This window comes from Lactuca saligna, chromosome 8, assembly GCF_052625555.1.
Source record: "Lactuca saligna cultivar CGN05327 chromosome 8, ASM5262555v1, whole genome shotgun sequence".
In the NCBI taxonomy this organism is placed as follows: Eukaryota; Viridiplantae; Streptophyta; class Magnoliopsida; order Asterales; family Asteraceae; genus Lactuca; species Lactuca saligna.
In genome coordinates this window covers 150,098,770-150,124,377 of record NC_136424.1, presented here as the reverse complement: position 1 = coordinate 150,124,377, position 25,608 = coordinate 150,098,770, and the positions used below count along the sequence as shown (strand labels likewise).

The window sequence follows — 25,608 nt, the reverse complement described above, 5'->3', positions numbered from 1 at the left end:
GAGAGTGAAGCATTAAGGGACTCGGCAAGTCAAACGTGAACTCAGTGAGTAGACCGGCCCCCAGTAGAAAGCCGAGGAATTGCACATGAACTAGGCGAGTACCGTAGGTGCACTCGGCGAGTAGTAGCTGAGTCAAAAAATTAATTTTTCTGCTGCTTATCCTTGGCTGAAGTGCTGAAACAAGACACTTCAGTGACTCTTCTTTTATTTTCTTCAATAATAATGTATTTTGTCACTCTCATTCCTAACGGACTTAACCTTAAATGTAACATTTCACATTCTTATTTACACCATCCCTCACTTTAGCTTTGACCAATGAGACTCCTAAATGCACCCTAATCTTCAAACCTGAAAAACAAAGCAACCACAAGTGAAAGAAAACGAACAAAGTCCTAATTAAGATTCAGGTACATCAAAGTTCAAGCACCAAACAAACGAAATAAATAAATAAAAAAACATCCAAATAAAAAAAAAATTCAAGCTTCTTCTTCCATGTCTTCTCCTCCTGCTCCACTTCCACTTGCTTGGTTGTTCCTCCTTTTCATACGCTCCATCCGCAAGATATTTTGCCAAATAATAATGCAAGTTGCAAAAAACGTCCGGGGTGATGATACTCCACAAGTAGAAAATGTCGAGAGTAAGAACTTTGTCATCATCCTTCCTCATGTTGATGGTACTAGCAATGAGGTGGTGGATGAGATAATGGATCGGAGAACGGATATGGCCTTCCTGAGCAAAAGACGGAATATAAACCCGATTTGCAATATTGTTTCACCAAGTGGAGGCAACGACTTCCTCGGGAAGATCCTTATGACATTGCTCTACAAATGTTTCAAAATCCTCCGACATAATGACATTTTGGTCATAAAGACCTACCCTCTAGGCAAGTTCCGCTATGCCGCACTGGCGTAGCTCCCCTCCAAGGCAAAAAGTGATAATGTTTGGGTTATAGTATTCTGTAACGCCCGTAGATCAGATTTAATCAATTAAGAGACAATAAGCGTCAAAAACGACTTTTTAATAGAAGATTATTTAGAATGAATAACCTTAACTACGTTGTAGTATATGTCACAAGGTTTCCGTGCATATAAAGAACGTCGAAATCCGAGTTATAAGGAAGAAGTTATGACCTATCGAAGTTTTGCGACAAAACCGACACGACGCTGAACGACGTAAAAAGTGAATTTACGTTAAATTGATATTTAGCCTTAGTGATCTAAACAAAAGTTGTAGAGTTCATTAAACCATGAGCATGCATAAAAAGAACGTCTGAATCTGACTTCGTATGAGCAAGTTATGATTTTTCTAAGTTTCGACTTAGCGGTATGCAGCCAAAATACTCGATTTGAGATCGAGTGGTTGTTTAGCCGAAACAATCTAAACGAGAATCGATGATCTTGTTGATAGTAGTCCAACGGTAAAAAGACAGACGAAAACAGACATCGGATGAAGAAGTTATGAATTTATAACGGAGTTTTCATGTCCCGACCTACTAAAAATAATATAATAAAAAGAAACTCAAAATTAGCCAACGGATTCCAAATGAAAGTTGTAGAGCATAATCTCACCTACGCGTGGATATAAAGAACGTCAAAAACAGAGTTCGTATGCGAAAGTTATGAATTTTTGAATATCGTGGCACGCATACCAAAGCTTATCCGAAGAGTACGCCCAACGTACTCTACGTACGCCCAGCGTACTGATTACGCCCAACGTAATCCAAAATTATGCCCAGCGTAATCCCAGACCCAACAACCTATAAAATAGAAACCGAGATCAGCCATTTGCCTTGCCATTTTTCTTCCTTTCTCTCTAAGTTTTGCATCGTTTTGCGTGCCAATTATATCCCGAAGCCCCGGTATCATTCCCGAGCCCCGAAGCAAATTCTGAAGCCCCGAGGATCCCAAGAAGTGAGATTCCCGAGCCGAAGCCCTGCCCGCGAGGTGCTCAGTTTTTGCGAAGATCTTCCAGATCTACCCAAGAATACTACTTCTACAAGTTGTAGTGTTGTCCGATCATCTTCTGATCAGGTGAGTGTATATTCACTTTCTTCTTACACATAGATATGAAGTATTTTATAAAATACGTGTTATGTGTGTGTGTGTGTGTGTGTGTGTATATATATATATATATATATATATATATATATATATATTGTTGTTTATATGTGTGAGTGTATAGTCACTTTCTTCTTACACATAGATATGAAGTATTTTATAAAATACATGTTATGTGTGTATATATATTGTTTTTTATATGTGTGAGTGTATAGTTACTTTCTTATACCGCATAGATATGAAGTATTTGCTATGAAATACGTCTTATGTGTTTATATGTTGTTTATGTACTTGAGATGGATGTTGAACAAATGTTTTATACAGGTTTTTAAATAATTTAAATTATATATATGTAATTTATATCTACAAATATGTTGGGTAGAACATGGGTAGATGAAATAGTTGGTATGTGATGAAAGATGAGTTTAAGGATGAGACGAAAGATGATATAGATCGTGAGATGAGGGTGACGGGTGAAAAATGAGTGAAACCTTTACCCAAACGATGACCCCCGTCATTCATCATAGTAGGGATGACAACCACGGATTATTCTAGACAGTCCAGTGGATCACTAGCAAGCTCGCAACTTGTAGGTGTTGTGGACTTGATGTTTACTGGTGTACTTTAAAAACCCTGATAGCTATAGATTTAGTGCCTCATAATAAAATGATGGTAGCTATGGATTTAGTACGGTGTAAATGAACGATGGTAACGATGGATTTAGTACTATGTAGATTAACCTCAGGAAACAATGAGCTTTGTGCCAATTCCTTAGGTCAATCCTTAGGATCGAATAAAGGAAGGATAGTCGATTCTTAGGATAAAACCTAAAAAAAAAATAAAGAAGAAAATGGGGATGGGTAAAGGGCTAATGTCAAAAAAACCCTCAAGTTTTTAGGGTTTTGTTGGTTTTGCCCAAAGTTGAATTTTATGTCCGTTTTTACCCTAACATTTTCCAAAAAAATGTTTGGTTTTACCCTTTTACCGGTGATAACAGGTTACCATTATATTAGCTTCGCAAAAAAACCCTTAAGTTTATAGTTTTTTTTTTACATTTTTACCCTTAAGTTTATATTATTTTTACACTTTTACCCTTTGTATTTTTTTTTTCATATTATATGTATTCATGCAGAAAATTTATATTTATGTACAAAAATTTTTAATTAAGTATTGCATTTACATTTTTTTTAATGTTATTTCTTCATATATATATATATATATATATATATATGTGTGTGTGTGTGTGTGTGTGTGTGTGTATGGGTTTTTTCTTGGATAAACCATTTAAGATGTAAAAAAACGCAAATTAATATGTTTTTAGAACTACAAATACATATTTTTATGCATTTAAAAATATACATGTCAATAAAAAAACTTGTTGAATCATAAACATGTTTATATAAGTATATACATATAATCTTAGAAGTGTAAATATGTATTTTGATATATGTTTTTTTTTAAGTATAAATATATTTTTAGAAGTATATATATACATATATATATATATAATAATGTAAAAATATGTATTTATACTTCTAAAAACTATATCTATAAAACACATATTCATAATTCTAAAAATATTATTTATCTTTTTAAATGGTATAACCTTGCAAACACACACACACACACAAACAAACAAACATATATATATATATATATATATATATATATATATATATATATATATATATATATATATATATATAGAGAGAGAGAGAGAGAGAGAGAGAGAGAGTTAGGTTCAAATGTTTTCACTATATATTGTGTGTATGTATGATTGATTTTGGACCAATCATTTTAATTATTTTAAGAAAGTAATTAATGTATATTAAATACTAAAGATGTAAATAATATCCATTATATCTTCAACATCTAATATCCATTAATTATTTTCTTAAAATAACTAAAATGATTGGTCCATAATCAATCATACATGCACACAATAGATAGTGAAAACAAAATAACTTAACCCTATATATATATATATATAACATTAAAAAATATAAATATAATATTTAATTAAACATTTTTTCGTATATAAATACGATTTTTCTATATGAATACGTATATTATGAAAAAAATACTTAGGGTAAAAGTGTAAAAAAATTATAAAGTTAAGGGTAAAAACGGAAAAAAGGGTAAACTTAAGGGCTTTTTTACGAATTTAATATAATGGTAACCTGGAAAACCTGTTATTACCGGTAAAAGGGTAAAACCGAACATTTTTTTCGAAAATGTTAGGGTAAAAACGGACATAAATTTCAACTTTAGGTAAAAGGGTAAAACCGAACATTTTGTCACCACTTGAGTAGCATACTTGCACCTTCTTGTTCCCATTCTCATCCAAGTCACAATCTCTAGTAAGATGAGGTTCATTGCAATTCTCACAACCCACCCGAATAGGATGTATTGTTTGATCCATTTTATCCATCCTCCTATCCATGGTTTTCAACATAGCCATAACTGCTGACAAATCTTCTGAAGCTGCATAAGCTGATCGCCTCGTCACATCATTCCTTGGGTTGTGGTATTCCCTATAATGCTTAGAGAATTCCTCAATTAGTTACTTTATCACCGGGGGTGCTTTCTTTGTGAGTAGGCCTTGCGAGTCAAGTAATTGCCTTATTGTAACATTCACTCCATCATAGAAAATGGAGACTTCTTGTTGACTATTGAGATTATGATGTGGGCAATTCCCTAGTGGACTTTTGTATCTCTCCCAAGCCTTATAAAGTGATTCTCCAGCTTGTTGTTCAAAGTTGGTTATGGCTTTCTTTAACTTAGATATTTTGGAGGGTGGGCAAAATTGATCAATAAGCTCTTCTTTCATCTTGGCCCATGTAGTGATGGATCCAGGGGGAAGTGACTAGAGCCAATCCTTTGCAACACCCTTCAATGTAACCGGAAGCATGCGAAGCAGCTGAGTCTCGCGAGGCACGTTTGGAACATTGAAATAATCAGGTACATCATTAACTTCATCCAAGTGTTTGTAAGCATCTTCGTGGTCTTTTCCGTAGAAGGGGATCTCTTTGAGTTGAGCAAGTATGTGACCCTTAAGCTCAAAAGTGGCAGTTGTGGGAATTGCGGGTTGCACAAGTCCCGGGCCTGTATCATCACGTATCCTCTTCTTCCATTCACCCATGGGGAATTCATCAATGTTTTCCATGGTGTTGTCCAAGTCTCCTTCTTGATCGCTTTCCACTTCGTATTCGGTTTCGTAGTCGTATTCAAATTCGGCTTCTTTTGGATTGTCTTCAATATCTTCTAGCTTACTTTCTTTTTTCTTTCTACTGCTGGTCTCTCCTGGTTTCTTGTTCTTCTTCTTCTCGAAAACCATTTTCAAGCTGGTCAAAGGTGACTTCTTAGGTGTATTAGAGCCTTTAACGTCCTTGCCTTTGTTTTTCATCAACGTGGATTCTGGGTCTTCAAAAGGGGGAACCAAAGGAGTGTTGGATCCTCTGGTTATGAAAATCCTGCAACCAGAACACAAAAAAAAAACGCGTAAAAAGAACAAAGAAACGAAACAGAAAATAAAAAAATAAACTGCCAATCAGCAGTGGAATCGCCGAGTAGGGTCGACTGCACTCAGCGAGTTCACTGTGTAATAAGCTAAAATAGATAACATTAAAAAAAAACAATAAAAACTAATAATTACTAAAACTTGACCTAATTACTGAATTTCTGAAAAAAATAACTTTGTGTAAGATAATCCCACACAAAGGATCGATAAAACTAGGAATTAGATTTAATTTTTGAACCGTTCCCCGACAACGGGGCCAAAAACTTGATGTGTGTAAAATGCGCTGGTTTTATTCCCATTCTAAAAATATAAATTTAGCACACAAAGGCAATGAATCTGTCTTTTAGTGGTATAGTTGAATAAGTAAGGTGTCAAACTCACGGAACGAAAATTAAACTAATAACTAATTTGAACTAGACAAGTAATAAAAGTAAAGGTTTTTTTTTTTCTAGTTTTACAAGACTAGAAACTTACACACACCACCTAACACGTAAATAACTAAACAACTAAAACAAGTAGAAATTCACCAAATTTAATAAAAGGGTTTCTGTTTAGGTCCAACCAATTCACTCCTATGGTTAATTTTATGTTAAAGTAATAAAATAATTGTTTTGGTTACCAACTATAGTGATTAGATTCGCATTCGCTATTACCAACCCTTAGGAAATTAATCAATTCAAGCAGTGATAAAGTGTTTAAACTAATTAACTTACTAGTTCAATTATTTGGATTAAATAACATTTATAATTGGTTAATCAAATTAGTAATTCAACTAACCTCTTGTTTGTTGGTTTCTCAAACAAGCTCACACATTAATTTACCCATTCTCTAATTAATCCTAGTTTCATATTCACTAATCCTAGGCATATAATAAAGTGTTCACATAAATCATATGAGGTTAACAATTAAGAGATGTTCGCGCAACCTAATTGTCTTCCAATTAACAGAAAATAGTTATGGTTAATGCATAAGGGTCTTTAATAAAATTAATTTAATAAAATCACCAACAATGAATCAATAAAAGTATAAATCAAACCATTGGAGTAATTTGGTCTTTCCTAAACAGAAACTACGGAAATTCAGCTCATGATTACAGTAAAAGAAAAGCTAAAAACGAATTTAGTTGATCTAAACATGATTTACTTCTAAGACTAAGTGGCAAATTTAACCTAATTCACCTTGAGTCTTATAAAGATCAAAGATTAGGGTTCTTCAGGTCTCCAAGGGTTTCTTGAGTCGCAGGTTATTCTCTAGGGAAGCCAAAAAACTCTCTAATTCGGAATTAGATCCTCTATTTATAATTATCTCAAAACAAGGGCAACTCGGTGAGTAGGTGCCCAACTCGCCGAGTTCCTTTGAGAAATACGTGTACGGAAAGGATTCTGGACATTACTTCGCGAACATTCATTGGGACTCACCGAGTAGCTTATGGACTCGCTGAGTAGCTCCAAGTTTGTTCTTCTTTCTTCATTCTCCAGCTTCTGATTGCTTCTCCTTCTTTCTTTTTGCTCCCAAGCATGTCTTCTAGACTGAAAATATAATCTAGAGATTATTAAGTACCTTTTGTCCATATTATGCAAATAATTAGCTAATAATTGATAAAATTCTATACTAAACACATGGCTAAATATGCACATATCATGGGACCGGGGGGGGGGGGACTCCGAGATTTAGTTTGGGCGAGACCCGTGGGCGAGGCCCGTGTGATTATAGCAGCGTAGGTGGGACCTGGTAGAGACCTTAGGGTCAAGATAGGGAATCAAGGATCCTAGGGCTTAGGGAGCAAGAGTGGCAAGGTAGATAAATCAGTTTTAGATAGCCAAAGTTTCTTCGGAAGTTGCTGGGAGCGACTAAGAGTTGAGCTTGGGTTCAGTAACTGGAGGGAATCCGTTATTCCGTATAGTAGACAAATAGGTTCGGACCTAGGAGGTCCCGGTTCTTTTGGAAAGAAGGCAAGATGCAACATGGTGTTCGAGTAGAAGTGTTTATAAAGAGGGTTCGTGTGTGCGAAGTAACTTGTAGGTCAGAAGGGATAAGCCACTTGCAACGGGATTAAATAAAATCAGAGTAATAGATTTGACCCTGTTGCACAACTCTCGGTCGAGTCAAACCATTGCAGGGATTAATCATCTAATCGAAGGATTATCTGAGCCTTTTGTCAAGTATAATTGACCGGCAGATGCTTGTGCAGGAGTAGTCGGTCAGGGAGACAGACCAATTTGGGATTCGAACTTTAGGAAGACAAATGTGGTTTGCAGAAGTTTGAACTTTGTTTTATCATAATGGAAGACCGATTTGTCTTTCAGTCGTCTTGGGAATCTTGTGTCACGTGTAGGATCATCGGCTGTGTTCCTCAAATCAGTTTTTGGGAGATGGGTGTTAGTAACGAGAGACAACAAGGAAGAAGTCTAGCTTAAGTGGGGGAGAGTTGTAACACCCAGTTTTGATAAGTACTTCGGTTGTGGTTTCAGAGGCCCAGGGTATAAGCGATTCGCTATTTCATGGGATCTCTGGTTTTATCCAGAAGGTTTAAGGCTTGGGGATGTGGCTAGGAGGGTAGGGCCTCCCGCTACTTTTTCATGGATATCAAGTTCGTCTGAAATGGACATAGAATGAAAGAGTTATGGCATTTTGAAGTTATTGTCAATTTTATCCACTAATGGGATTCCGTGACAAGGTAGCCCATGCATGCAAGGAATGCATGCGTGTGTTTAGCTGAGTACACCCAACGTAAGCTAGGTTACGCCTAGCATATAAGGATTTATGGTTGCGAGTGCGTACGAGGAGTACCCCCAGTGTATGCTCAAAGTCCCCAAACCCTAATTTTTAGGGTGTGTCACTATATAAAGTGATGGGTTTTGGTCATAAGAACATCCTATGTGCTCATACAAACCCTAATGCTTGGATCTAGTTTTCTCTATTGTACATGCAAGTTATCCAAGACTATAAACCCTAATTCTAACATATGGAAATCGATATTAACATATAATTAGGTTTAAGATATTACCTTGATTGTTATGTAGCAATAACAATCCCAATTCCTCCTTGTATTGACTTTAGAAAGCTTAGATTCACAAATGTCACTCCTCTAATGGTTCACAAACACCATAAGCAAGAGGATGAAGAGGAAAGAGGATGGAGGCAGCCCAAAAACGTGTGAAACCCTAGAACAAAGCTTAGCCACGTTTTTGGTCCTTAAAGGGTCTATATATAGTGAGGCTATTAGGTTTATCTAACAAGGAAACCCTAATTTGGATGCTTAAGCCCTAAGCAACCCATGGACTCCTTTCCTTAAGGCCTTGGACGATTTCCTTATGGGCTTCCCCATAGAATTCGTCCACTCCTTAATTGAAGACAATCCATAGCCCAAGTTGCAATTATCTTATAATTACAATTCCAGTCCCTTAAGTTTAATTAATCTCTTTTAGTCACAAAACTAATTACTAATTAATTCTTGACTAATATTAATTAAACAATATGATTTCTCCTTTAATATATTATTCTCATAATATATTAATAAATCATATTTAATCCTTTCTCTCCATAATTCATCCTATCAAGTTGCTTTGGTGAAGGCAACCCAAAAGGACCATGCACCATCGGGTCAAGTACATACCAAAATAGTTATGGACTTAGACACTAATCCAATAGTCTCCCACTTGCATAAGTCTAATAACTATTCTGCGTATGACTTCAGATCCTGATCTGCAATCGTAGCTTTCCGAAGCCGCTGTCAACTCTGATCATATCAAATACGCGTGTCCTTAGATAAGTGATCATATATTCCTCCATTCTAGATATCATATGAGATATGATTTCTAATCATTCTCTTTGTACTATTTCTTGATTTCCGATTTATTAAGACTGACTAATTGAACAAATCAAATTAGCCCTAGCCCGACCGAGCATTTACGTTTGTCATCACTAAACCATCGAGGGGCACAAAGATATCGCTTTTATCCTACTTTGGATAAAAGGAACGGATAAACTTTGATACAATGCTCGCTTGCACTCACTCACCGAATCACACACAACAATATGTTTTATAACACCAAGTTACTAGTGCGTTTACATATTATCAATGTTCAACCGATTTGTAAGATACAACTCACACATCTCGGTTTCAAGAATATAAGATGTTATCGTCTCACCAATCACTCGTGATACAATTCATGGAGTGATCCAAGTGAGCGTGGGTTTAATTCAATGCTCAAATTCATATTCATAAGCACTCATGAATGTTGCAGCAAACATTTGCTTATGTCTAATACTCTTTTAGACAATCCGCACACCGATTCACAACAATCTTCATTCATATCTACTTCCAACATATGAACGACTGTGGCCCGTTCGAATAATTTTACTGTTCTTAACCAATTAAATTATTCAGGAAGTCAAAACATGCAAAGTGAAACACAAGAATAATACTAATCCCATACGGCCTCAAACCTTTGAGTATAAATAAAACACCTTTTATTTATCACCATATCGATTACTCATTATTTGTTGTTTCGGGTGATCAACTTCTTGCTTGAATTATTACACTTTTCCCATGCTCCTAGCATGCACACAATGTTTACCTACGGTTCTTACTTTGTGAAATGGATCAAATTGGACACATTTCCAATCATTCTCATTTCGCAACTCCTAATCCTTTTTCATAAGTGTAAGAATATCAAATTCTTGCTACTTATAGAATATGCTAGATTCTAACATTCTATGCAATGATTCTTTCGTAATGTCACTGCACCAAAGTCACAAAGACTATTGCCAATGATATTACAAAATCTTCTATCGGAGATTGTTACAAGATAATTCCTTAGATATGATGTCTCTCACTCAAAGTACATTCCTTTTAACATCCTTTTGCATAAACGTTTCTAATCTAGACATAGATTTTCAATATTCAATTCCCAATATGGACACGCTTCCATATTTTCCATATGCCAACTCATTCTTAATAGAATCTTATCTATTCGTAATGATGTTGATATGGTCCATCCAATATGGAAACATTTCCATAATTTCCATATGAAAACTCATTCTTAATAGAATCTTTTCTATTCATAACAATGTCGATATGGTCCATTCAATACCATGCTTCCAACTACCCGTAAACAACGAATCCTCGTCGAACTTTGGATTGTCCTTTGATAGTTGTTTAATTATTTTAGTCAAAACTGATTCTAGTCCCTTTTCCGTCTAAATGCGCAAGACATTTTGAAAATTTTAGAATGGTCAAACATTAAAGCATTTGCAATCGATCCTATACCCGAAGCGTATGGGACACGATGTATAAAGTTTTATTTTCTATGTTCTCAAAATTCGAATTGTGAAAAGGAATGATGTAATCATAATTGAAATTTTAAGAACACACTATGTTTCTTTGACTAAGTTATTAACATTCCACAACCTAAGCCTTTAGATTTAAAATGAAGCATAATATTCTCTCCCTTAATTATAGCAAAACAACTATTCCATCCTTACGAATTTTGCAAAGAATGACTCTTGTTTTTTATAATTAATATTGCCAACTTGCAATACTTGCCTTAATAATCATACAATCATAACATTTATGCTCCCACTATCATGATGATTATTATAAACATAACACTTATGCTCCGACTAGCTTTGACATATGTTCATAAACATCTTAACTTTAAGAAAAACAATACCTATTGAATTTCTTAAGTCCATGTTTCTAATACTTAATGCTTTGATAATCTTTTATCAAGGCTTCTCGAACTTATACACTTTTGCCTTAGATAGTTCATATATGTGTCTAAACACTTAAGACTAATTTCCAAACCTCACAATTCAAATTATTGAAAGGGATACCGTAACCACAATCGAATTCGAGAATGCAATTTTACAATCACTATCTTCTTAAAATCTTTATTAGTGAAAGCATTTCCTCACAATCATTTTCATGAAGGAGGAAATCTTATGACCCTTAGATTTAAACGGTGTATTTGTTCCTATCCATGTGAATTTGTCAAAACCAAAGTTTACGACAAATTCAAACTCATATGGATCGAACTTTCTTAATCTTGATGTCTTACCTTATGGTGGCACAGCTGCCCACCATGTCTTCCAAGTAGTTAAGCAGCTCACCCTTTCATGTCAATGTACCTTTCATTGATTAAGGTGCCTTGCCTTTTATGCGTTCAAAATGAGAACTCATAGAACTCACATGCATAATTAACTCAATTGGAATAGAACAAAAACAAAATAACTTCAACATGATAGGTTGTAAACCTTAACTCGTGTGCTAGTGATGAATGATAAGGTTTATTTGATTTGTTGTTGAAACCTTTCAAGACCATTAAGACTCCCACCGACTCCTTGACATATAAGATTCTCTTGTCAATAACCATTTCTTGACAAACAATTATTCAAGAGTTAGTGTAGCTTATATCAAAACACTTCATAAATTGGTCCTAGTTGGTCTTTGTCTTATCCAAGACATCACAACTTTCCACATTTGATGAATGTTATAAAAGTTATTAATACTTTTTCACTAGACGTCACAATCTTAACTTTAAGACTTGTTATTGGAACGAAGTACGATTGACCTTTTGATTTAACCATTTCTTCAATTCTTGATTCCTCTTCTTAGACATACAAATGTGCTAAGACTCACTTAGAGGATCAATTAAGATATGGTTCTTAATCAATAAGACCTATCATAAAGCATAAAAGCTACTCTCCCTTCTTCTTAGAATGGAGAAACTTTTATCTTTCCGCCTACTTGATTCTTCTTATTCGTTTTGCTATTGATTTAAACTTTTTCAATCAATTCAGAATTACACTTAATCTTATGAGTATAATCATATTTACTAAACTTTTAGTAAACCATGACGAATATCTTGTTACTCTTATGGTGGACTTTGACCAACACACAACTTTGTGTACTCGATCTCCTAGCCCTCACTTAACACTTTGTCAATGAATTAGTCTAATTTCCAAATATGAAATTTCTCATTCTTCGTGCAACCAAGTTGCATGATTCCAAATTTCTGTCCAATTGAAACTTGGGTGATGAGAAACTCTCCCTATTTGGTAAATTCTCGACTTTTCCATAAACACCATAAATAAGAATCATATCCATTTGTTGTAGAAATATGCAAACACCAAAAACGATTTCATTGCAAGGAAATAAACAAATAAATAAATAAGTCAAACAAAAATTTATTTTATTTATGAAAGCAGCGGAAAACATTTGTCCTTACAATGCAAAATCCATTGAAAACTATGTATTTCAAAAGGAAAATTTCTAACAACTCTATCATAACTATCTAAGCTCAAAATCTAATCTTCAAGTCCATGCGATCAAGATCCATCTCTTGTAATTATATTCATCTTGCTCTTTCACTAAGCTTCCTTTCTTTTCACCGATCCTACCAAATCATTCAAATGCAATATTATCACATCATGTATTTTGAATCAATGAATAGGAACTTAACGAAGTTAGATAATGGATTTTACCTGAAGCGCAATCATACTCTTTGACTCTCCCATCTTTGGAATTTTCAGGCTCTTGGGGCAGACTTCTATCCAACGCCCTTTCTCTTGGCAGAAAACGCAGGTCGCTTCTCTTAGAACGTCCTCGGAAGCATGGTCGGTTGACTTTCCCAACAAATACGCTCCATTGCTTCGCCAAATCATTTCTGATTCAGCAGCAATGAGCATGTAAGTTAGGTCAATGAGGTTGTCATCATGATCCATCATATAATACTTTCTATTGAACTCATTATATCATTTAGGAAGTGACTGCAAAACCCAATTTACAGCCAACTCATTCAGGAATGACACCACCAATATTATCAACCTATCAATGTGTGATTTCATTCCTAGAACGTGGGTACACACGGGTTTACCATCTTCATGTTTCATTTCCAATAAGGCTTTAGTGATGTTGAACCTTTCAATTCTTCGATCTTGTGGGTTAGGGTGAATAACTGGAGGAGGTGGAGGAAGTGAAGCAAGATTTCTTGTTCCTTGATCGAATCGTGGAATACCGTCTTCATGTGGAATGCTTGTTCCACAGGATTTAGGAAGACCATAGTTGTCGAACTTTGACATCTATAACACAGGAGAAAACGAATTCAAGTTAGTTGATTGATTGAGTCCTTAGTAAATCACCCAAATGAGATACTAAGGCTAGGACCCAACACAATATGCTACAACCTAGAAAAGGGATGTCGTAATCTAGTTGCAGAATATTTGAAGGTAAGTGAATGACGATTCACTAATTTCCACCATGAAAAACAAAAAAGAAATTTAAGTTTTAAATCTATAAAAACTCCTAGATCCTTTGAGATTCATTGAACATTTCAATGGCATGTTTAAATCTCGATATGCCCCTCTTGTTTGTGACTGGGATGCCGAGGATCACAAAGCGGGTGTGAATAACCATGCAAACTTACATGGTGCCCTCACATGTTACAGTCACCTATTCGATGTGCCGATAAACCACACATGCTCCACCGAACTATGAAAAACATTGAGTCACCCTTTGCTACCTTTGCTTAGAACCATTTAGTGTGCCGGTAAACCACACACGCTCCACTAACGTCTTCGCAAGGGCACAAAGTGTAATTTCATGGAATTGCATAAATTCACTTTTGCCTAAGTAACTAAGATTGGGAATTTGAAAAACATTTAGTTACTTTGTATTTCATTATACTTATAATGGATGGTTTCGTCCTATCCTACCCGTTCGGTTAACGACCCTCCACTAGTCAAGAGTGCGGTGGGTAAGAGTGGATACCCATTCAATCGCCATTTTATAGGCAATTTCCTTAAACACCCCTTATAGACCAGCTTCGTGAATGAGGCCTACTAATGGTAAGACTGACTTTTACTCATACATATATATATAATGTTAGACTTTTAATGTTATATATATATATATATATATATATATATATATATATATATATATAGTATAGGGTGTATTTTACACTTTTAAAATACTAGGTGGTCAAATTTAATAATTATACTTTTAATTCAATAAAATTGCAAACCAAAACTTTTATGGATTTATTAAACCTCTTTTAATTATACACCTTAAATAATTAATAAAACCATAAGGGTGTGAATTGAACTTTTCAAAACATTAATTTAACATTCCTAATTAAACTATTAATCAACTTTTAAATTCCAAAACTTGAGGGTAAGTTTTTAAACAATTTAAAAACATTAGGGTTTAGAATTTAAATATACATCAAAATTAAACTTTTAATCAAAATTTAAATTCCAAAACTTGAGGGAAAGTTTTGAAACCTTTTTCAAAACATGAGTGTTTTAACTATTTAAATTTCAAAACAACAAAACTTTTGATTTCAAATTTAAACTATAAAACCTAAAGGGGAAAATATGAAACTTTTCATAACAACAAGGATCAAATAACAAATAATCTAAATTAACATTTAATCACATGATTATCCATATTTGATTTATTTAATGATTTCTTGCAAAACAATTTACCAAATTAATCAAAATAATTAATCAATTATCACATAAGGAAACAAATATTTTATTAATTGATACATATCTTCAACTAGATCAAGAATATACTCATATATATCATAAAATCGGATTTATATTGATCTAGAATGATAAAGGCAAGTATCTCAAAGATAAACAATAAGAAATCCCGAAAATACCTCTGTCTAACGCTCCGACTCGCCGAGTCACACTCTGGAACTCGCCGAGTAGGGCTGACTCGCCTAGTCCAGGAGTGACTCGCCGATTCAGGTCGAATAGTGAGACCAAAACACGATTTTCAACAATATAAAGCATCAATACAATAGAAACCAATCTAGGCTCTGATACCACTGATGGGTTTTGGTTATAAGAACATCATATGTGCTCATACAAACCCTAATGCTTGGATATAGGTTTCCCTATTGTACATGCAAGTTATCCAAGACTATAAACACTAATTCTAACATATGGAAATCGATATTAACATATAATTAGGTTTAAGATATTACCTTGATTGTTATGTAGCAATAACAATCCCAATTCCTCCTTGTATTGACTTTAGAAAGCTTAGAGTCACAAATATCACTCCTCTAATGGTTCACAAACACCATAAGTAAGAGGATTAAGAGGAGAGAGGATGGAGGCTGCCCAAAAACGTGTGAAACCCTAGAACAAAGCTTAGCCACGTTTTTGGTTCTTAAGGGGTCTATATATAGTGAGGCTATTATGGTTATCTAACAAGGAAACCCTAATTTGGATGCTTAAGCCCTAAGCAACCCATGGACTCCTTTCCTTAAGGCCTTGGATGATTTCCTTATGGGCTTCCCCATAGAATTCGGCCACTCCTTAATTTAAGACTATCCATAGCCCAAATTGCAATTATCTTATAATTACAATTCCAGTCCCTTAAGTTTAATTAATCTCTTTTAGTCACAAAACTAATTACTAATTAATTCTTGACTAATATTAATTAAACAATATGATTTCTCCTTTAATATATTATTCTCATAATATATTAGTAAATTATATTTAATCATTTCTCTCCATAATTCATCCTATCAAGTTGCTTTGGTGAAGGCAACCCAAAAGGACCATGCACCATCGGGTTAAGTACATACCCAAATAGTTATGGACTTAGACACTAATCCAACATAAAGAACATTATACCCTTAAGGACCAACCTCCTTCTCATATTTAGTCAGCCACCACAAAACCCTAATCCTCCCTTGAGTGTTTTTGAAGCTTTGGAGGCCATTAGAGAGCATTTTGGTGTTGTGAAGCCATTTTTCAAGCAAGTGAAGGTTATAGCAAGGTGGTGGATCAAAGGGGAAGCACTAGATCCAGGATTGTGGCTCCATTTATGACCATTTCAAGGTATAAATATCTAAACTTGGTGATTATCTCCTTAGATCTCTTAGATTGAGTTTTTTTGGACCATTTTGGTCCAAAGGTTTAAGCTTTATGGTCCAACTTGATTTCTAGGACTTGGAGTTGCTAATCTAAGTTCTAAATGAGTCCCTAAGATATAAAGTTGCCATCTTGGATGTCCTAATGGGTTAATGCAAGAGTTAATACCATTTCCATGGAACTTAGTTATCACATTTCAAGTTTGGGCTCTATTGGTGGGTTGCAAGCCCAAAGTTAGGGACTTTATGGTTTAAGACGTTGGAAAGGACTTGGATCTGTGTTTGTAGCTTCTGGAGTAGAGTATTAAGTACTTAATGGGAAAGTGACTTAATAAGGGGAGTACACCGAGCGTACATGCAGGTATGCCCAACATATGCATCATTTAACTTGTACGCTTAGCGTACATAGGAGTACGCACAACTTACTCAACAGATATTGGTTTGGGCCTCGGTTTGGGCCATGCAAGGAGATTTTGGTTCTTTAGACCTTAGTGGTGATGGGTTTTGGTCATAAGAACATCCTATGTGCTCATACAAACCCTAATTCTTGGATCTAGGTTTATTTATTGTACATGCAAGTTATCCAAGACTATAAACCCTAATTCTAACATATGGAAATCAATATTAACATGTAATTAGGTTTAAGATATTACCTTGATTGCTATGTATCAATAACAATCCCAATTCCTCCTTGTATTGACTTTAGAAAGCTTAGAGTCACAAATGTCACTCCTCTAATGGTTCACAAACATCATAAGCAAGAGGATGAAGAGGAGAGAGGATGGAGGCTGCCCAAAAACGTGTGAAACCCTAGAACAAAGCTTAGCCACGTTTTTGGTTCTTAAGGGGTCTATATTTAGTGACACTATTAGGGTTATCTAAGAAGGAAACCCTAATTTGGATGCTTAAGCCCTAAGCAACCCATGGACTCCTTTCCTTAAGGCCTTGGACGATTTCCTTATGGGCTTCCCCATAGAATTCGTTCACTCCTTAATTTAAGACAATCCATAGCCCAAATTGCAATTATCTTATAATCACAATTCCAGTCCCTTAAATTTAATTAATCTCTTTTAGTCACAAAACTAATTACTAATTAATTCTTGACTAATATTAATTAAACAATATGATTTCTCCTTTAATATATTATTCTCATAATATATTAATAAATCATATTTAATCCTTTCTCTCCATAATTCATCCTATCAAGTTGCTTTGGCGAAGGCAACCCAAAAGGACCATGCACCATCGGGTCATGTACATACCAAAATAGTTATGGACTTAGACACTAATCCAACAATCTCCCACTTGGATAAGTCTAATAACTATTCTGCGTATGACTTCAGATCCTGATCTGCAATCGTAGCTTTCCAAAGCTGTTGTCAACTCTGATCCTATCAGATAAGCGTGTCCTTAGATTAGGGATCATATATTCCTCCATTCTAGATATCGTATGAGATATGATTTCTAATCATTCTCTTTGTACTATTTCTTGATTTCCGATTTATGACGACTGACTAATTGAACAAATCAAATTAGCCCTATCCCGGCCAAGCATTTACGTTTGTCATCACTAAATCATCGAGGGGCACAAAGATATCGCTTTTATCCTACTTTGGATAAAAGGAACGGATAAACATTGATATAATGCTCGCTTGCACTCACTCACCGAATCACACACAACAATATGTTTTATAACACCAAGTTACCAGTGCGTTTACATATTATCAATGTGCAACCGATTTGCAAGATACAAGTCACACATCTCGGTTCCAAGAATATAAGATGTTATCGTCTCACCAATCACTCGTGATACAATTCATGGAATGATCCAAGTGAGCGTGGGTTTAATCCAATGCTCAAATCTTATTCATAAGCACTCATGAACGTTGCAGCAAACATTTACTTATGTCTAATACTCTTTTAGACAATCCACACACCAATTCACGATAGTCTTCATTCATATCTACTTCCAACATATGAACGACTGTGGCCCATTCGAATAATTTGAGTGTTCTAAACCAATTAAAGTATTTAGGAAGTCAAAACATGCAAAGTGAAACACAAGAGTAATACTAATCCTATATGGCCTCAAACCTTTGAGCATAAATAAAACACCTTTTATTTATCAGCATATTAGTTACTCATTATTTGTCGTTTCGGGTAATCGACTTCTTACTTGAATTATTACACTTGTCCCATGCTCCTAGCATGCATACAATGTTTACCTATGGTTCTTTCTTTGTGAAATAGATCAAATTAAACACATTTCCAATCATTCTCATTTAACAACTCCAAATCCTTTTCCATAAGTGAAAGAATATCAAATTCTTGCTACTTATAGAATATGCTAGATTCTAACATTCTATGCAATGATTCTTTCGTAATGTCACTGCACCAAAGTCACAAAGACTATTGCCAATGATATTACAAAGTCCTATATCGGAGATTGTTACAAGACAATTCCTTAGAAATGATGTCTCTCACTTAAAGTACATTCCTTTGAACATCCTTTTGCATAAATGTTTCTAATCTAGACATAGATTTTCAATATTCAATTCCCAATATGGACACGCTTCCATATTTTCCATATGACAACTCATTCTTAATAGAATCCTATCTATTCGTAATAATGTCGATATGGTCCATCCAATATGGAATCATTTCCATAATTTCCATATGACAACACATTCTTAATTGAATCTTTTGTATTCAAAATAATGTCGATATGGTCCATCCAATACCATGCTTCCAACTACTCACAAGCAACCAATCCTCGTCGAACTTTGGATTGTCCTTTGATAGTTGTTTAATTATTTTAGTCAAAACCGATTCTAGTCCTTTTTCCCTCTAAATGTGCTAGACATTTGGAAAATTTTAGAATGGTCAAATATTAAAGAATTTGCAATCGATCCTATACCCGAAGCGTATGGGACACGATGCATAATGTTTTATTTTCTATGTTCTCAAAATTCGAATTGTGAAGAGGAATGCCGTAATCATAATCGAAATTTTAAGAACACACTATGAAACTTTGACTAAATTTATTAACATTTCTCAATCTAAGCCTTTAGATTTGAAATGAAGCATAATATTCTCTCCCTTAATTATAACAAAACAACTTTACAACCCTTACCACTTTGCAAGGTATAACTCTTGTTTTTTATAATTAATATTGCCAACTTGCAATACGTGCCTTAATAATCATACAATCATAACATTTATGCTCCCACTATCATGATGATTATTATAAAACATAACACTTATGCTCCCACTAGCTTCCACATGTATTCATAAACATCTTAACTTTCAGAAAAACAATACCTATTGAATTTCTTAAGTCCATGTGTAACACCCCAAAGTTTGGAAAGCCAAGAAAAGAAAGAAAACCTCAAGTTTAGGGGAGGCGAGTCCGAGCGGGATCCGGGTTGTGGTGAAAGCGACCGACTCGGTGAGTCGGCCAAGGAGACTCGACGAGTTGGGTCTGAACGAGGAAAACCCTAAATCCGGGAACTTGGAGCCTATTTAAGCATCTCATTCTCCTTCCTAGGGTTCCTTTACTGCCTCTCTACCCCAGAACACCAAACCCTAGCCGCCATATTCGTTTTTGAGCTAGATCTTGCCTTGAAGAGTGCACTAAAGCTTGGAGGAGGAAGAAAGACCTTGGAGGTGCAAGAAGGGACTGTAGATCTAGGATTGTGGAGTCATTTTAGAACAATTGGAGGTAATAAGCTGTTGCTTGGACTCCCTTTGCATCTAGATCTATTATTATGTGTGGGTTTTGGTCATTGTTGGTTTGATATGTAACCAATTTGAGTTGGAGGTTCAGATCTGAGGTTGCTACCTCAGATCCATGTTGGTTTTGGTCTTGAATCCCCTAAAGTATCAGCCCTTGGTATGTTGAAGAAGTATGTTTGCCATAAACCCGAATTTAGGGTGTTTTGAGCCTAGATCTCTTAATCTACACGTAAAGTTTGCCACTTTACGTGGGGAATAGTCCCTAGAAGTATGGATCTATGAGTTGGAAACTCTGTTTGGCTCGAAAAGCCACTGCATGGATTGAGGACTGGATAGACTCGGCGAGTCCTTCGAGTGGACTCGGCGAGTAGCTTGAAGATGAGGAGGAACTCGACGAGTAGGATGAACAACTCGTCGAGTCGGATGAAGTTAGGCATGGACTCGGCGAGTTGGATGAACAACCCGACGAGTTGGTAGAAGATTGTCTAGGACTCGGCAAGTCTGTTCTTGGACTCGGCGAGTCAGATCGCGAAACCCTAAACCTTTCGAGTTGAGACTCGAATCAGTGAGTCGGGTGGTGACTCAGCGAGTTGGACAGGACAGGACTTGGAACTAGTTGGACTCGGCGAGTCATAGACTGACTCGGCGAGTCGAGTCGCGAATAAGAAAGACCCTGAGCGTAGGAACTCGGCGAGTCAGTAGGTAAACTCGGCGAGTAGGGTTGACCTGGAAGGTTGACATTGACTTGGATTTTGACCTTGACCAGAGTTGACCTAGTGACCTTTGGAGGTCAGTTGGACTAAGTGTTTTATTGGCTTTTGAAGCTCGAAGAGTTAGTGGAGCAGCAGTTCGGAGTCAGAGGTCAAGTAGCAGTCAAGAGGATTAGCAGCATCAGTTCAGCAGTCTCAGGTGAGTTTCCTTCCAGTAGGGACAGGTCTAAGGCCACAATGCCGGCCCGTTCAGTTAGCAGTAGTTTCCGGACTTCGGTCCGATGCAGTAGTTAGTATGTTTGATGCCTTCGTGGCTCAGATAGGATTTATGTTCTATGTTTTATGTGTTATGTGTTATGTGTTCCGGGCTACGGCCCGATGTAGTATGCAGTATATGTGTTCATGCTAGTTGATATGTTATGCTATGCTATGTTCAGTCAGTTAGCCCGGACTTCGGTCCGATGTAGGGGACAAGGTCCCAGTCAGTTTCCGGACTTCGGTCCGATGCAGGGGGCAAGGCCCCAGTTAGCCTGGACTTCGGTCCGATGCAGGGGACAAGGTCCCAGTCAGTTTCCGGACTTCGGTCCGATGCAGGGGGCAAGGCCCTAGTTAGTCCGGACTTCGGTCCGATGCAGGGGACAAGGTCCCAGTTAGTTTCCGGACTTCGGTCCGATGTAGGGGGCAAGGCCCCAGTTAGTCCGGACATTGGTCCGATGCAGTGGGCAAGGCCTAGTATGTGCTTTATATGTTGTTGTATGGTATGTGTTAGATTGGGGGAGATCACTAAGCTTCGTGCTTATGGTTTTCAGTTTTGGTTTCAGGTACTCAGTTTTCAAAAGAGGAGCTCGGGGAGATTGCAGTGCACACACCATAGTCAGTTAGCCTGGGAATGTTTGACTCTGATAATGATATTATGTTTTGAATTAATACTCGAGAATTTATGTTATGACTTATGATACAGTTTTTATAAATATGATTCTAGTAATGCTTTTAAAGAAAATTTTTTGGTCGTGATTTTTGGGTCGTTTCAAGTTGGTATCAGAGCCTTGGTTTGAGGGATTCAGATATGCATTCGAGTGTATTTGAACTCAAACTAAGGACACGATAAAGGATTTTCAAAAGAAAAACATTTTTGAAAAAGGGTTTTGGAAAAAGAACTTAGAAAGAAAAGAGTTTTGAAAACGAGAAAAGGGTGTGGTGCATGCAATCAGCCGAGCTCAAGTAAGTACTCCCAATTTACCCATACAAGTTATGTTATGATCATCATTATCAGTTTCAGTTTCAGTTTCAGCTTCAGTAGAACAGCATGCTAGAATAAGACTAAGGATCTAGGATGATGCCTTCTGTGCCTGTTTTATGTGTTTCAGCTTATAAGAATTGCATGCTAGTATTGAGTAGACAGTAGTGGGATAGCCTGTGTAGGTTATGCCTGATAGCATGAGCTTAGCATTGTATGCTAGTGCAGTTTCTTGTTATGAGAATTGTTTTGCCTAAGTATGTTTCCTTTATCCAAATGCTGCTTGCTTTGTGCTTTGTGGGACTCTGAGTGATGGGAGTTAGCCATTAGTTGAATACGTCACATCACATGTGATTAGGGTTGGATAATCTAAGAGTGCTAGATTTGGCCCTACTGTGCAGCTCTTGTCTGAGTCCAACCGTTGTAGGGATGAGTCTTTTACTCGAAGGATTATCCGAGCCTCATCACATGTGATGGTATTCAGGTGGTGGCTAATTGGCATTACAAGGAGGCCTTCAGCAGCTGAGGACTGTTTGGGTAGAGTCAGAGGTTCCCTAGGGCAAGCCTAGGATGAGAGTAGCAGAGATCAGTAGAAGAGTAAAGGGGACTTGGTGGAGTTGAGGTAACTCTTGAGGAAAGTACGGATAGATGTGGAAGGTAGTAGGGGCCCTTACTACTGAAAGCAGAGGATCTGTACTCAATTCAAGAGGGGCCGAGGCGAAACCAAGGAACTAGTAGAGTATGTGAGAGATCCCTCAGCAGTAGTATGTAATTGGTCAGGGATTGTTATATTTTCAGCATGGTGATGTTGCGCGAGATAACAGTTGGCAGTTCAGGTGCAGGGGAGGGGTCTGGCTTGGGCTTTAGAGCCGGACAGCTTGATGATCAGATGAGGGATTTCATTTCTGTAGAGATTATGCGCAACATCATCGATCAGACTCCAGTGATTTTCGGTTCAGTTAGAGAGGCTATTGCGGAGCTCATGGACAGTCATCTTGAGGCCTTTAGGGCCGGGTTAGTTTTAGGACAGATTGGGGCTCGTCTAGGTCTCGAATCTTATGGAGTTCAGGGATCCATCAGGGAGGGAGATCCCATTTCTAGTTTCTGCTATCGGGGGGCAGGGGTGTGTGGGGCATTCTGTCTCCAAGAGAAACCATTGCATGATTGGATAGTTGAGGAAGTTTTGCGAGCCATTCGCGAGGGTCTGCCAGACATGGTCGTGAGGATCACTGATAGATTGATAGCGAGGCTTCAGGATCAGACATCTGTTGTTCAGTCAGCAGACGTTGCCGTTGGGGTAACGTAGGAGCGAGAGTCGGGCAGGGAGTCGGAAGGGAAGAGGAAAATGGATGAGACTCAGGTTGCCACAGGTTCGAGTAAGAGGCCCAAGAGTTCAGATTTGAGGACGAGGAACTATCAGAGCCGCAGTCGATGCGGGAAGTGCGGAAGGACGCACATGGGTGTGTGTAGGCGTAGAAGTGGTGGCGATGCTGGGTGTTTCAAGTGCGGCCAGATTGGTCATTTTAGCAGAGACTGTGTTGTTACCATCGCCCAAGGACTTGATCCGTTGTGTTTCCATTGTAGTCAGAGGGGCCACAAGAAGGCCCACTGTCCGAGTTTGTATTCAGCAGGGCAGGCGCCAGCTCCTGCCCTTGGAACTTCAAGTACCGTCAGTGGTTGTCAAGGCCGGGCAAGGGTTCCTACGGCTCGGAGCCGAGTTTCTCCGGTAGATTTCAGCAGGGATTCAAGCAGCACTGAGTAATGGAGGTATGTAACTTTGTTTTTTTGTCAGCTTATGTTATGATTATGTTGTTATGGTTTCTGCATCAATTGTGGTATAAGTGTTGTGTTATGGAGTGGCTTGCTTGTGATTATGTCATATGCCATTTGCATACCTCGGATAATTGGTTGGTAGTTAGGGAATGTGCTCTTAAGGAGAAGGTTTCAGGGGTTGCAGTAACGGTAGCATGGTTGGGAGAGATTTGGTTCGTTTCGCTAGTTCGGAGTGGTTAGTGTTTGGGAAGGATTGGTTAAATTCCTACCTGGCGGGCTTGGGTTCCCCAGTAGAAGTTTTGGAATGATAGTAAAGGTCAGGATCTCTGTTGAATGTGAAGCAGCAAGGGATAAGCAGGATCGAAGTGGGGGAGAACCCTCCGGGTATACATGGATAAGAGTCACTCAGAATGAGTGCGCGGCCTCTGAGAAGAAGTGGTAGTAGCACAGTGATGGATGGGTTGAGAAGTTCAGAATTGAGAGTTCGAGAACTTTTCCCAGTAGTGGGTTCATGTAATGGAGATGGTTAGAAGCTGGTTGGGAATCCAAGATTTGAGGACCACCTGTAAAGGCTCAAGTGAGTCGGAATGAGGATCCGGAGGAACGGTTAGCAGGAGATGTCTTCGTATTAGTAGCCGGTGGCAGAGCCAGCATGCAGGATTGTGTGGATTCAGGAGTTGGGAGGTTGGAAACTTCCCAACAATAGCTTCTTGTATCCGGATTAGTAGACGGTTGGTTTGGGAACCAAGCCGGAGAATTCCTTGACGAAGCGCTGAGCATTCAAGGATATAGGATGTCGAGGATGATGTAGTAATTCAAGGACTGAGAGCTGGTTTTGAGAAATCAGGATGAGGATTCACGAGCGGGACTAGGGATAGTCAGGATGTCCTCGGGGTAGTAGTAGTAGTGTTGTAAGCATGCGGGGGTAGCCGTAGCATTCACTAGCAGTCAGATAGTAGTAGAGTGTTGTAAGTCTGCGGGGGGTAGCCGTAGTATTCACTAGTAGTCAGATAGTAGTAGAGTGTTGTAAGTCTGCGGGGGTAGCCGTAGCATTCACTAGTAGTCAGATAGTAGTAGAGTGTTGTAAGTCTGCGGGGGTAGCCGTAGCATTAACTAGTAGTCAGATAGTAGTGGTAGTGTTGTAAGTCTGCGCGGGGGGGGGGGGGGGGGGTAGCCGTAGCATTCATTAGCAGCCAGATAGTATTTAAGAGTTGTGAATCCGCGGGTGTAGCCGTGGCTTTTATCAGATTGGTAGCAGCATGAGCGCGTTGATGAACGCGGGAACGTAGTAATTCCCACCCGTTCGGGTGCATCAGTGGGAATATGGGAATCCACAGGTTAGATTCGGATTTCCCAAATGGTTCAGTTATGGCTAAGTCAGCAAATTTTGGTTATAGATCGTCACATCAGTTATGAGATCAGAGTAGCAGTGGACCGTTGGGGTTCAGGTATGTTAAGGGCTACCGTCAGTCTGGGAACCATCATGTTGTTAGCCATGGAATGGATGATGTCAGGATGTGATGTATGGACCCGATCGGTTGGATCGGAAGGTTGTTAGAGCCACAGTGACAGGATAACTAGTCTTAGAGGAAGATTTCATTCAGAAGTCGTGGAAGCGACTAAGTGCGGGTCCCTTGACTCCACAGTTGGGTTTGAGTTTAGTGTTTCAGGCAGCTCA

At 37.5% G+C, this 25,608-nt stretch overlaps 1 non-coding gene across 1 annotated transcript; it reads left to right on the top strand.

Annotated features, from left to right (window-relative positions):
- The first annotated feature begins 4,732 nt into the window (after positions 1-4,732).
- Positions 4,733-4,839, top strand: LOC145013660 (small nucleolar RNA R71). The gene has a single exon (XR_013665208.1). It is a non-coding gene; the product is annotated as a small nucleolar RNA R71 (small nucleolar RNA).
- The last annotated feature ends 20,769 nt before the right edge of the window (positions 4,840-25,608 follow it).